The 14,128-nt window shown below is 44.0% G+C and overlaps 1 pseudogene; it reads left to right on the top strand.

The window, feature by feature from the left end:
- The first annotated feature begins 12,741 nt into the window (after positions 1-12,741).
- On the top strand, positions 12,742-13,623 carry LOC119320951 (annotated as a pseudogene).
- The last annotated feature ends 505 nt before the right edge of the window (positions 13,624-14,128 follow it).

Raw genomic sequence — 14,128 nt, 5'->3', positions numbered from 1 at the left:
TGGTTGATGGTGACGACGGTGACGAATCCCCCTCTCCGGAGCCCCGAACGGACTCCAGATCAGCCCTCCCGAGAGACATTAGGGCTTGGCGGTGGCTCCGTATCATAAAACGTGATGATTTCTTCTCTCTATTTTTTTTCTCCCCGAAAGCCAATATATGGAGTTGGAGTTGGAGTCGGAGGGCCACCAGGGGGCCCACAAGGTAGGGCGGCGCGCCCAGGGGGGAGGGGCGCGCCCCCCACCCTCGTGGACACGGTGTGGGCCCCCTGGTCTTCATCTTTGGCGAGGATTTTTTATTATTTATTCTAAGATATTCCGTGGAGTTTCAGGTCATTCCGAGAACCTTTGTTTTCTGCACATAAAACAATACCATGAAAATTCTGCTGAAAACAGCGTCAGTCCGGGTTAGTTCCATTCAAATCATATAAGTTAGAGTCCAAAACAAGGGCACAAGTGTTTGGAAAAGTAGATACGACGGAGACGTATCAACTCCCCCAAGCTTAAACCCTTGCTTGTCCTCAAGCAATTCAGTTGACAAACTGAAAGAGAAAAAGAAAAACTTTTACAAACTCTGTTTGCTCTTGTTGTTGTAAACATGAAAAGCCAGCATTCAGGTTTCAGCAATTATTATGAACTAACCATACTCACAATAACATGTAGGTCTCACACTTACTCATATCAATAGCATAATCAGCTAGCGAGCCATAATGATAAAACTCGGATGACAACACTTTCTCACAATAATCATAACATGATATAACAAAATGGTATCTTGTTAGCCCTTTCTAAGACCACAAAACATAAATGCAGAGCACCTTTAAAGATCAAGGACTGACTAAACATTGTAATTCATGGTAAAAGAGATCCAGTCAAGTCATACCCAATATAAACCAATAATAATGAATGCAAACGACAGTGTGCTCTCCAACGGGTGCTTTGAATAAGAAGGGTGATGACTCGACATAAAAGTAAATAGATAGGCCCTTCGCAGAGGGAAGCAGGGATTTGTAGAGGTGCCAGAGCTCGGTTTTGAAATAGAGATAAATTATATTTTGAGCGGCATACTTTCATTGTCAACATAACAACTAAAAGGCGACGATATCTTCCATGCTAAACAGATTATAGGCGGTTCCCAAACAGAATGGTAAAGTTTATACTCCCCCTCCTCCACAAGCATCAATCCATGGCTTGCTCGAAACAACGAGTGCCTCCAACATTCAACGGGTCCCAGGGGGAGTTTTGTTTGCAGTTATTTTGATTTAGTTTGCACGAAGCAGGGGACTGGGACACCCGGATACCAGCCATTTTCTCGTGAATGAGGAGCGGAGTCCACTCCTCTTGAGAATAACCCGCCTAACACGGAAGATAAGCGCAGCTCTAGTTGACATATGAACTATTCGAGCATGCAAAACAGAATGTTTATTTGAAGATTTAGAGTTTGGCACATACAAATTTACTTGGAACGGCAGGTAAATACCGCATATAGGAAGGTATAGTGAACTCATATGGAATAACTTTGGGGTTTAAGGAGTTTGGATGCACAAGCAGTATTCCCGCTTAGTACAGGTGAAGGATAGCAAAAGACTGGGAAGCGACCAACTGAGAGAGCGACAACAGTCGTAAACATGCATTAAAATTAATTTACACCGAATACAAGCATGAGTAGGATATAATCTAACATGAACATAAATATCATGAAGGCTATGTTGATTGGATTCAACTACATGCGTGAACATGTGCCAAGTCGAGTCACTCAATGCATTTAAAGGAGGATACCATCCCATCATACCACATCATAATCATTCTAATAGCATGTTGGCACGCAAGGTAAACCATTATAACTCATAGCTAATCAAGCATGGCACGAGCAACTATAATCTCTAAATGTCATTGCAAATATGTTTACTTCATAATAGCTGAATCAGGAACGATGAATCATCATATTTACAAAAACAAGAGAGGTCGAGTTCATACCAGCTTTTCTCATCCCAATAAGTCCATCATATATCATCATTATTGCCTTTCACTTGCACGACCGAACAGTGTGAATAATAATAAGAGTGCACGTGCATTGGACTAAGCTGGAATCTGCAAGCATTCAACTCAAGAGAGAAGACAAGTAATATGGGCTCTAAGTTAGATAAACAATAATGCATATGAGAGCCACTAAGCATTTTCAATATAGTCTTCTCGACCCCCAAAGAAAGGAAAAGAAATATAAACTAATTACAAAGGAAAGCTCCCCACAAGCGAAAGAAGAACGGGAAATGTTTTTAGGTTTTCTTTTTAATTATTACTACAATCATGGAAAATAGACTAACTAATTTTTTTTGTTTTTCTTAAGGTTTATTAAACACACAAGAAGAAAGCAGGAAAAAAGAAAATAAACTAGCATGGATATTACAGTGAAAGAGTATGAGCACCAACATCTAGCAATGAGTGTGTGTGAGCATAAATGTAATGTCGGTGAGAAATACGTACTCCCCCAAGCTTAGGCTTTTGGCCTAAGTTGGTCTATTGCAAGGGATAGCCTGGCGGATACCCATAGGTGTAGCTGGGGTCATACTGTGACGCAGAATAGTTGGGATCACAATGTGATGAAGAGGACTCTGATTGCCACTGGCTGGCAACCGCCTCAGGATCCCAAGAATAAACAGACATTCGTGGAGGCTCATCTTGTGGCTCCGGTTCCGGGGCTGGTGCATGATTCCGATAGGCTTGAACAGCCGCCCACGGAACAATGTAAGGCCCTGTAGACAAGTTAAACAAAGAGGGAGCAGGCAAAGTAATAGTCTCAGGGTGATGTTTATCAAAGTACAATTTATATTTAAGCTCCCCTTCGCCACTCTTAACAAGAAAATCATGCGCTAGCATACTCTTATAGTCTAAATAAGCACGGGGCAGCGCTGTTTCTTCTTTCTCCTCATGCTTAATAGGTATTTCAAAATATTCAGCTAGACAGGAAGCATAAATGCCTCCAAAGACGGGGCCCTTAGTACGGTTCAGACTTAACCGTCTAGCAACAATTCCACCCATACTAATAGAGTTATTGCGGTATAAGCCATGGAACAAAATGATAATATCAGGAATACTAAGGTTCCCACAGTTCCCGCGACCAATCAAGCAACGACTAGCAAATAAGGCAAAGTAGCGTAAAACAGGAAAATGTATGCTAGTAATTCTTGCATCAGAAACCTTCCTGGTTTCTCCCATAGTGATAGTGTTAATAAAATCTTCCACTTCATTACGGTGTGGTTCATCTATAGAACCCTCAAAAGGTATTTTACAAACCTCGCAAAATGCAGCTAATGTCATCTCCTTAACAACATCATATAAATGGAACTCTATTGTTGGAGGTGATTTCTTAGGGAAAAAGTAGAAGTTCTGCACAAAAGTATTTGTGATTAAGAGATACTGATGACGCTGGTCGCGGAGGAAGTTGGTGAGGCCGGCATTCTCAATTAATAGATAGAAATCCTCATAAATCCCGGCACTCCTCAAGAAGTCATCGGAAGGCCATTCACACGGCCGGACCTCCGCGGTGTGAGGCAAATTAAATTTGGGCTTCTCCTCTTCTTCCTTTTGTTTTTCCTTAGAGCTTCGGCTCGATGAGCCCCTCAAAAGTCTCTTCATTATTTCTGAAACAATCTGAAATTTTTAGTAACCTCAAATAAAAGTGAACCAACTTCAATAAAATTAATAGCAACAACTCCCACAAGTGCCTAGGGCCTATGTAAAGCATTGGAACTACTTAGAGCCATATAAATTTGACATGCAAGCTCAAGAACATGGTCACCTATGCAGCACAAATTTGGAATGAATAAAGCACTAGAACAAAAACTAATTAGACCAATGGAGGAGTCATATACCAAGGAACAATCTCCCCAAGCAGTTTTGCGAGAGGTGCTTTGAGCAAGGAGATCGAAAATCACAGCAACGGGGGCTGGAACTCGTGCTTGAGTTGGTTTTTCGGGTTTGTGTGAGGCAGAGGAAGAAGATGGGTGCAGGAATAAGTGGAGGAGGGCCACCGTGGGCCCACGAGGCAGGGGGGCGCGCCCAGGGGGTAGGGCGCGCCCTCCACCCTTGTGTCCAGGTGGCAGCTCCCCCCCTTTGTAATTTTTGCACAGTAAATTCTCAAATATTGCCGAAAAAATCATATTAAATTGGCATGGCATTCTGAGGACTTTTATTTTCGAGATATTTTTATATTGCACGGATAAGTCAGGAAACAGACAGAAAAATATTATTTTACTTTATTTCTACTAAATAACAGAAAATATAAAGAGGGTACACAAAGTTGTGCTTCTAGTTTCATCCATCTCGTGATCATCATAATGAACCCACTAACAAGGTTTATCAAGTCTTGTTAACAAACTCATTCCGAATAATCTCGGAACCGGAGAAATTTCAAATGACACTAAGTTACCTCAACGGGGATATGAAAATCCCCAACAATAAGAATATGATACTTTTTCTTGACAGTAGGGAGAGGAAATTCAAAACCTCCAAATATAATCGATGGAACTTTTCCAATAGAGTTGATACTATAAACTTGAGGTTGTTTCCTCGGAATATGTACCGTGTGCTCATTGCCATTAACATGAAAAGTGACATTGCCTTTGTTGTAGTCAATAACAGCCCCTGCAGTTAAAAGGTCTTCCAAGAATAATAGACATACTATCATCATCGGGAATATCAAGAATAACAAAGTCCGTTAAAATAGTAACGTTCGCAACTACAACAGGCACATCCTCACAAATACCGACAGGTATAGCAGTTGATTTATCAGCCATTTGCAAAGATATTTCAGTAGGTGTCAACTTATTCAAGTAAAGTCTACGATATAAAGAGAGAGGCATAACACTAACACCGGCTCCAAGATCACATAAAGCAGTTTTAACATAATTTCTTTTAATGGAGCATGGTATAGTAGGTACTCCTGGATCTCCAAGTTTCTTTGGTATTCCACCCTTAAAAGTATAATTAGCAAGCATGGTGGAATTTCAGCTTCCGGTATCTTTCTTTTATTAGTAATGATATCCTTCATGTACTTAGCATAAGGATTTATTTTGAGCACATCAGTTAATCGCATACGCAAAAAGATGGGTCTAATCATTTCAGCAAAGCGCTCAAAATCCTCATCATCCTTTTTCTTGGATGGTTTGGGAGGAAAAGGCATGGGTTTCTGAAACCATGGTTCTCTTTCTTTACCATGTTTCCTAGCAAAAAAGTCTCTTTTATCATAATGTTGATTCCTTGGTTGTGGGTTATCAAGATCAACAACGGGTTCAACTTCTACTTCATTATCATTACTAGGTTGAGCATCAACATGAACATTATCATTAACATTTCCACTAGGTTCATGTTCATCACCTGATTGTGTTTCAGCATCAGAAACAGAGATATCATTTGGATTCTCAGGTGGTTCAGCGATAGGTTCACTAGAAGTTTGCACAGTTCTATCATTTTTCTTTTTCTTCCTTTTAGAAGAACTAGGTATATCAACATTATTTCTCTGAGAATCTTGGTCGATTCTCTTAGGGTGGCCTTCAGGATACAAAGGTTCCTGAGTCATTCTACCAGTTCTAGTAGCCACTCTAACAACATAATCATTTTTCTTACTATTCATTTCATCAAGCACTTCTTTCTGAGCTTTAAGTACTTGTTCTACTTGAGTGGTAACCATAGAAGCATGTTTGCTAACGAGTTTAAGTTCACCTCTAATATTAGCCATATAATCACTCAAGCGTTTAATCATAAAGGTATTCTGATTTAGTTGTCTACCAAAATAATCATTAAAGTCATCTTGCTTAAACATAAAGTCATCAAACTCATCCAAGTACTGACTAGCAATTTTAGTAGGAGGGACTTTAGCTTTATCATACCTAAAGAGAGAATTTACCTTTACTACCTGTGTCGGGATATCGGGAGGTTCTTCAGTAAATAAGTAATTGAGATCATATACTTCTTCAACAGGCGGTAAATTAAGACCATGTATTTCTTCAATAGGAGGTAAATTCTTAACATCTTCAGCTTTAATGCCTTTTTCTTTCATAGATTTCTTTGCCTCTTGCATATCTTCGGGGCTGAGAAATAGAACACCCCTCTTCTTCGGAGTTGGTTTAGGAATAGGCTCAGTACTTGGCTCAGGAACTGGCTCAGGAGGTAGCTCGGGAGGTGCCCAATTATTTTCATTAGCCAACATATTATTCAATAGAATTTCAGCGTCATCCGGTGTTCTTTCCCTGAAAAGAGAACCAGCACAACTATCCAGGTAATCTCTGGAAGCATCGGTTAGTCCATTATAAAAGATATAAAATATTTCAGGTTTCTTAAGAGGATGATCAGGCAAAGCATTAAGTAACTTGAGAAGCCTCCCCCAAGCTTGTGGGAGACTCTCTTCTTCAATTTGCAAAAAATTGTATATTTCCCTCAAAGCAGCTTGTTTCTTATGAGCTGGGAAATATTTAGCAGAGAAGTAATAAATCATATCCTGGGGACTTTGCACACAACTAGGATCAAGAGAATTAAACCATTTCTTAGCCTCACCCTTTAATGAGAACAGAAAAATCTTGAGTAAATAAAGGTAGGGCGATCTCTCATTATTAGTAAACAGGGCAGCTATATCATCTAACTTACGAAGATGTGCCAGAACAGTTTCAGATTCATAGCCATAAAAAGGCTCAGATTCAACCAAAGTAATTATACCTGGATCAACAGAAAAATCATAATAATCCTGATCGGGAACACAGATAGGTGAAGTAGCAAAAGCAGGGTCGGGTCTCATCCTATCTCTAAAAGATTCTTTACTCCACTTAACTAGCAACCTCGTACGTTCAAGACTATCCTGGCAAGCAAGAATAGCTTCAATAGATTCAGCATTAAAAAGATAACCCTCAGGAATAGCAGGCATAGGTTCATCATCACTAACATCATCGTGTTCAGGTTCAATAATTTCTCTTTCTCTAGACCTAGCAATTTGCTCATCAAGAAATTCACCAAGTGGCATAGTAGTATCAAGCATAGAAGTAGTTTCATCATAAGTATCATTCATAGCAGAAGTGGCATCATCAATAACATGCGACATATCAGAATCAATAGCAGTAGTAGGTTTAGGTGTCGCAAACTTACTCATAACAGAAGGAGAATCTAGTGCAAGGCTAGATGGCAGTCCCTTACCTCCCCTCGTAGTTGAGGGCAAAATAGTAGTTCGATCATCTTTCAAGTTCTTCATAGTGTCCAGCAGATATAAATCCCAAGTGACTCAAAGAATAGAGCTATGCTCCCCGGCAATGGCGCCCGAAAAAGGTCTTGATAACCCACAAAAGTATAGGGGATCGCAACAGTTTTCGAGGGTAGAGTATTCAACCCAAATTTGTTAATTCGACACAAGGGGAGCCAAAGAATATTCTCAAGTATTAGCAGCTAAGTTGTCAATTCAACCACACCTGGAAACTTAATATCTGCAGCAAGGTGTTTAGTAGCAAAGTAATATGATAGTGGTGGTAACGGTAACAAAAGTAAAGACATCAAAAGTAATGTTTTTGGTATTTTGTAGTGATTGTAACAATAGCAACGGAAAAGTAAATAAGCGTAAACCAGTATATGGAAAACTCGTAGGCACCGGATTAGCGATGGATAATTATGCCGGATGTGGTTCATCATGTAACAGTCATAACATAGGGTGACACAGAACTAGCTCCAGTTCATCAATGTAATGTAGGCATGTATTCCGTAAATAGTCATACGTGCTTATGGAAAAGAACTTGCATGACATCTTTTGTCCTACCCTCCCGTGGCAGCGGGGTCATATTGGAAACTAAGGGACATTAAGGCCTCCTTTTAATAGTGAACCGGAACAAAGCATTAGCACATAGTGAATGCATGAACTCCTCAAACTATGGTCATCACTGGGAGTGGTCCCGATTATTGTCACTTCGGGGTTGCCGGATCATAACACGTAGTAGGTGACTATAGACTTGCAAGATAGGATCTAGAACACACATATATTCATGAAAACATAATAGGTTCAGATCTGAAATCATGGCACTCGGGCCCTAGTGACAAGCATTAAGCATAGCAAAGTCATAGCAACATCAATCTCAGAACATAATGGATACTAGGGATCAAACCCTAACAAAACTAACTCGATTACATGATAAATCTCATCCAACCCATCACCGTCCAGCAAGCCTACGGTGCAATTACTCACGCACAGCGGTGGGCATCATGAAATTGGTGATGGAGGATGGTTGATGATGACGACAGCGACGAATCTCCCTCTCCGGAGCCCCGAACGGACTCCAGATCAGCCCTCCCGAGAGAGATTAGGGCTTGGCGGCGGCTCCGTATCGTAAAATGCGATGATTTCTTCTCTCTGGTTTTTTTCTCCCCGAAAGCGAATATATGGAGTTGGAGTTGGCGTCGGAGGGCCACCATGGGGCCCACGAGGTAGGGCGGCGCGCCCAGGGGGGAGGGGCGCGCCCCCCACCCTCATGGACAGGGTGTGGGCCCCCTGGTCTTCATCTATGGCGAGGATTTTTTATTATTTATTCTAAGATATTCCTTGGAGTTTCAGGTCATTCCGAGAACCTTTGTTTTCTGCACATAAAACAACACCATGGCAATTCTGCTGAAAACAGCGTCAGTCCGGTTTAGTTCCATTCAAATCATACAGGTTAGAGTCCAAAACAAGGGCAAAAGTGTTTGAAAAAGTAGATACAATGGAGATTGTGGAGTTAGGTGTCAACCATCTATTACCTTTTGGAGAGTGGTGTCTCCTTGATTGGTTAGGTGTCACTTGGGAGCCTCCGTCAAGATTGTGGAGTTGAACCAAGGAGTTTGTACGGGTAAGGAGATCGCCTACTTCGTGAAGATCTATCCTAGTGAGGCAACTCCTTCGTGGGTGATGACCATGGTGGGATAGACAAGGTTGCTTCTTTGTGGACCCTTCGTGGGTGGAGCCCTCCATGGACTCGCGCAATCGTTACCCTTCATGGGTTGAAGTCTCCATCAACGTGGATGTACGATAGCACCACCTATCAGAACCACACCAAAAATCCCTGTGTCTCCAATTGCGTTTGCACACTCCAATCCCATCCCTTTTACTTTCTTGTAAGTTGCATGCTTTACTTTTTGCTGCTCATATACTCTTTGCATGCTTGCTTGAATTGTATTGTGTATGCTTGAAATTGTGTTAATCTACCACCTCAAATTGTGTTAATCTAGCACCACCTATCGGAACCACCAGGGAAGCACCACGGCACGCCCACAGACGCGGAGGCGGCCGACCTCTGCTCGCCAGGGCTCTCCCTGGCAGAGCACCTCCGCGTCGCCGCCTCCGATCCCGGGGACTCGCGTCGTCACCGCCAGGCAGCGCCGTCACACCACCCCGCCTCCTCGCCTCCACTACCGACCTCGCCGAGCTCCGCCGCTCCTCCAAGCCTCCTACTGTGCGCCGGTGCAGACCCCTGCATCTCCGTGCCGCCATTCGCTCCCCGCATGCGCTGCCCAGCAGATGTCCCACCGCCGTGCGAAGGGAGCCCATCGAGGCGCGCCACCCTCACCCGCCGCCTTCGACGGATGAGCGCGGCCGCCACCGCCGGCGCTGGCGGCGGCAGCGGCCTGAGGAGGGAGATCCGCTAGCTTTTTTGCTAGGGTTTGGTGGCCCTGCGGATTGGCCCGCGCGAGCCGCCTGGGAGGAGGTCGTGTGGGGAAAGTGCGTCCATAATTAGTCTCTCAAATAAAGATGGTTGTCTTTGAGTCGTGACGAGCAACCATACTACTAAGAGCCCGTTGGAAGGTGGTCTACTCCGGCGGTGCACACAGCCGGCTCGAACGGTCCAACTGCACGGAGTCAGATCCGTGAAGCGTAGAATGCCCGTAGTAGGAGACCAACGGAGTAATACAATATTCCTTCGTTAACTAATCGCCACGCCACTGATTTTCAAGGGTGTGGGGCCATCATCACCTTTTCTTTCAATCAATATATCCTAGCTAAGAATACTCGTAAAATTCAGTAATAATCCACTCGTGCATGTATTATTGCTCCTCAAATCCAACCACAATCTTCCACGTGACATTGCTTTCCAATCAACTCATAGAAACCCCGTAAGCCTCCCGTACGTGTAGCATTTCTCCCCCTTCACAGATCTGGAAAACCCTAGTTTTAAAAAAAAAATCTGAAAAACCAGGAAATTTACATGAACTACCACTAAGACGGCTCATATCCCTAAGAAAAAGGCGTAAACTCCATCACATGTAATTCTTCATTGAGGGTCTAAGAGCATCTCCAATAAAAGATGTAAATTTGGAGATGTAAAAAATTACATCTCTAAAAAGTGCATTTTACATCTTCAAAGAAGAGGCACCTCCAACAGATAATGTATTTGAAAATGTAAAATAACAAATCCAATAGGTTATGCAAAGTGGAGATGTAAAAACTAGAAACTTCAACAGTACTTCATTTCATAGTTTTAATTAAGAACATAAAGTAAACGACTACTACAACTAATCCAAACTACTCGTCGTCCGAGGGCATCTAGTACTCCTCGTCTTCCTCATCTGAGGGACCCCAGAACTCCTCGCCGTCCTCCTCCGAGGACTCAACGGGGATCACCGTCGAGGGGCCGACATCATCCTCCTCCTTCTGCTCGGCCTCGCGCTTCCAGAAGTACTCCTGCTCGACTTGAACATACTCCGGTTGCTCCCGCGTGAAGCTCGCCATCGACGCCTCGTCGCTATCGCCGGGACCAACGACAATGACCGTCCTCTTCTTCGTCTTCTTCGTCGGTATCTTATCCATCTGAATGCCCTCTGGCACGAGGAACTCCGCATCTGCCCTGGTTCGGTCTTCAGGAAGTTGAGGTCTGTCTTCGGCCCCCGGCACGCCACACCACCACACCACCACGCGCGGCCTTGTCAACAATGGAGCAGGTGCGGAGCAAGAAGCGACGGCCGGCGTCGGAGAACTCGTCGCTGAAGCGGTCGGACGGCTTCGCCCGCACGCTGAGTTTCTTCGATGCCATGTCGGCAACGGGTGGCGCCGGACGAACCGGGCGACAGCGAAGAAAAAACAACTGATTCGCGAGGCTGCGGGCGCGGCGGTGGTTACTGGGCAGGTGCTTTGCGGCCGGGTGGTGGTTGCGGTGATGGCAGACACGTCGGCGACGATGACGAATCGGGCGGTGGCGGTGGAGCGGCAAATACGGCTGACTCATGGGGCTGCGGGCGGGGCGGCGATGCGGTGGTGGCTATGCGGGTGGTCGGGGGTTGGGTGGTGGTTGTGGCGACGACAAACACGACGGCGGCAGAAAAACGACCTATTTGCGGCGTGCGGCGACGGGGGTGGTGTAGCGGGCGGATCTGGCGTGGGGCGACGACAACGGGAGGAAGAAGATTGGGTTGGGGGAAGAATGAAACGACGGTTGGCGGTTAGCGCATGGGTGCCATTTTTACATCTCCTGTAGGTGGAGATGCAAATTTGCATCTTGAGGTGTTGTATGTTACATCTTCGGGAGGCAGAGATGTAAATTCTATTTTTATATGTATGTCATCTATTGGAGGTGGGTTTTTTAGGCCCCGCAGTTGCAAAAGTTAGTATTTTTGCATCTACATCATTTATGGCAGATGCTTTAAGAAAGAATAGCAAAAAGGCCCGTGCGTTGCAAGGGGAGAAAAAAATACCACATGCTCTTAGTTTACAAAAAGTGTTTTGTAATCTGAGAATTTGTAGCTATTTCTTAAATACATGAAGAGTTAAAAAGGTTGATAAAAGAATACAGGATTTTTTAATTATAAAAAAAGGTTTTTTCTGTCTGGAAAAGAACATTTTTTATGGCCTCCTGTTGACAGGTAATTGTGCCCTATTCACTCACTATTTCTTACCATACATGTCATATGTATTGGTCCCTGTTTCATCACTATTTATTTCTTATCAAACTTGTCTTTTAATTTATTTGTTGTCATGCATGCCTCCTTTTTACTTTTTTTTCATGCATGTCCTCCTTTTCTTCTTCTTATATATAGGAGAATAGCGCAACATCTCATCTTTATCGAATCTCCTCTGCATTTTTTATTTGTTTATTTTATACCGGACATCCCATCTTTATTGGGTCCTTTTATTTTTTGTCATGCATGTCCTTATTTATTGGTGTCTCTAACAAATTTATCTTCAATCTGCTGTTAAATCCTGATTTTGCTGAGGTGTTCATCTTCAATCTGAATTAGTACTGGTATGAAAAAATGACGGATAATGCATTGTTGATTAACATTGCAGCCTAGATAATTTTTTAAAATTGTTAACAGGTAAAATAACATCATATTTAGATTCTACATAATTTTCTAATCAAATTCCACATATAATATGTTAAATTTGGAGTTACGGTTTAAAAGATATGGGTATTTAAAAAAACATTTAATATGTACTGCGGGTTTAATGTCAGAGAACATCAGGGGTTTCTACAAAGTAGCATGACGGATTAAGAATAACAATTTCTTTTATTAATAATAAGGTATAGATACATTGGTAGTATTTGCCATTAAAAAACTTAGGACGCCAAAGGTCCAGGCAATTCAGACATATACACTAGCAACAGTTATTTAAAGTACCTGTGTTTGGATCTCATCACCGGCCATGCATGAGTACCTTAGGTTCCTGCATCAGTAATCAGGACGGCGCCGACCCCATCTGGATGCCGCAGCATACACCGTTGACATCCGAAAAAATAATCATGCGCCACAATGGTAACCATGTCAGTTTACAACCAGATTAGTACAAGACTTATCAGCAACTTAACAGTCGAGTACGAACATAGGCTGTAGCAGCTTAGGCATCAGCGATTTCCTCCCATGATGCATGCCATGAGTTATCTTGTGGCAACGTCCATGGCAGTAGGATTACTCCTCGGTGCCGTCTCCCCAACAGTCAAGGCAGCTTCAGGCAATGTGACGGCGAGCCGGAACACGACGGCGTCGGCACGAACCACACCGTCGGCGACGGTGCCGGGTGGCTGTTTGACGGCAAGGCGAATGCCTCGGCGGCCAACTACTCGGCCTGGGCAGCCAACCGCACCTTCTACCTCGGCGACTACCTGAGTATGTCTTCTTTCACTGCATTTCCTTTGCCTTTGACGTGCAGGGGCAACTCCAAATCTTCTTAGGCTCTGTTCGGAACAACTGAATTCGGTGCGAATCTAGCACGAATTGCCCACATTTCTGGGATCATGTTGGTCACATGATCATCTCGTCGTGCATTTACAGGCTTCAGGACCCGCACGGATAACAAGGTCGTGCACACGACTAACGCTACGGTATACAAGCTCTGCGGCTACGACGATGGCGCCATCGGTGGCGGGTGGAAGGCAGAGGAGGCCTTCTTGACGGTGATGCTAGCTGCGGAGGGCGCAAACTACTTCTTCTCGGACGCCGGCGAGGGGGAGCACTGCCGGAGGGGGATGCGGTTCGACGTCACCGTGGCGCGCGGCCGGCGGCCGCGGCCTCCCACAAATACCACCGTCGTACTACGAGCCGCTGTCCGGCGGCACGGCAGGGAGGGGGCCCGGCGAGGTGGTGCCCATCTGGGTTGCTGTGAACGCTGCCTTTGCTGCTTTGCTGATGCTGTGAATGGTCTTCATTTCCATCAGGTGTTAACACCGCTTTTCCCCCCTTGAGACGCCCGCAAGTTTTAAGTTTAGTTCTCGTAGCTTGTAAAATTTAAAATCTTAGTCGTCTATAAAGTTGGTGGCCGAGGTCGATGACCAGAGACGGGCATTGAGCCATGCTCATGGCGTGCCGACGGTGGATGCAGCAAGAACAAGACTTCGGCATCTTCAAAAATGTATATGTATTTCTACTTTCTTGTAAATGTGTGTTTGTAAGGACATGTGATACTTAATATATGATCTTAAACCTTTTTGCAAAAAACAAGTTTTGCAGCTTTAGAATAATGTTAGTGCAAGATTTATTTCATAATGCTATAAACAAGGGTGCCTTCCTGAAACGGTCACACTCACCCATGGAGGCCTGCCGACATGGGATTTGGTCATGTGTCATGTGCGTAGAGGGCATAGCCCCGAAACTTTCCTCTCCCCCAGCCATTGCCAGCCCTAGGCTCCTCCTCTCCCCCCCC

Source organism: Triticum dicoccoides, chromosome 6B (genome assembly GCF_002162155.2).
Source record: "Triticum dicoccoides isolate Atlit2015 ecotype Zavitan chromosome 6B, WEW_v2.0, whole genome shotgun sequence".
NCBI lineage: Eukaryota > Viridiplantae > Streptophyta > Magnoliopsida > Poales > Poaceae > Triticum > Triticum dicoccoides.
Note: the sequence above shows the minus strand (reverse complement) of the source record. Positions and strands in the feature narration are given on the sequence as shown.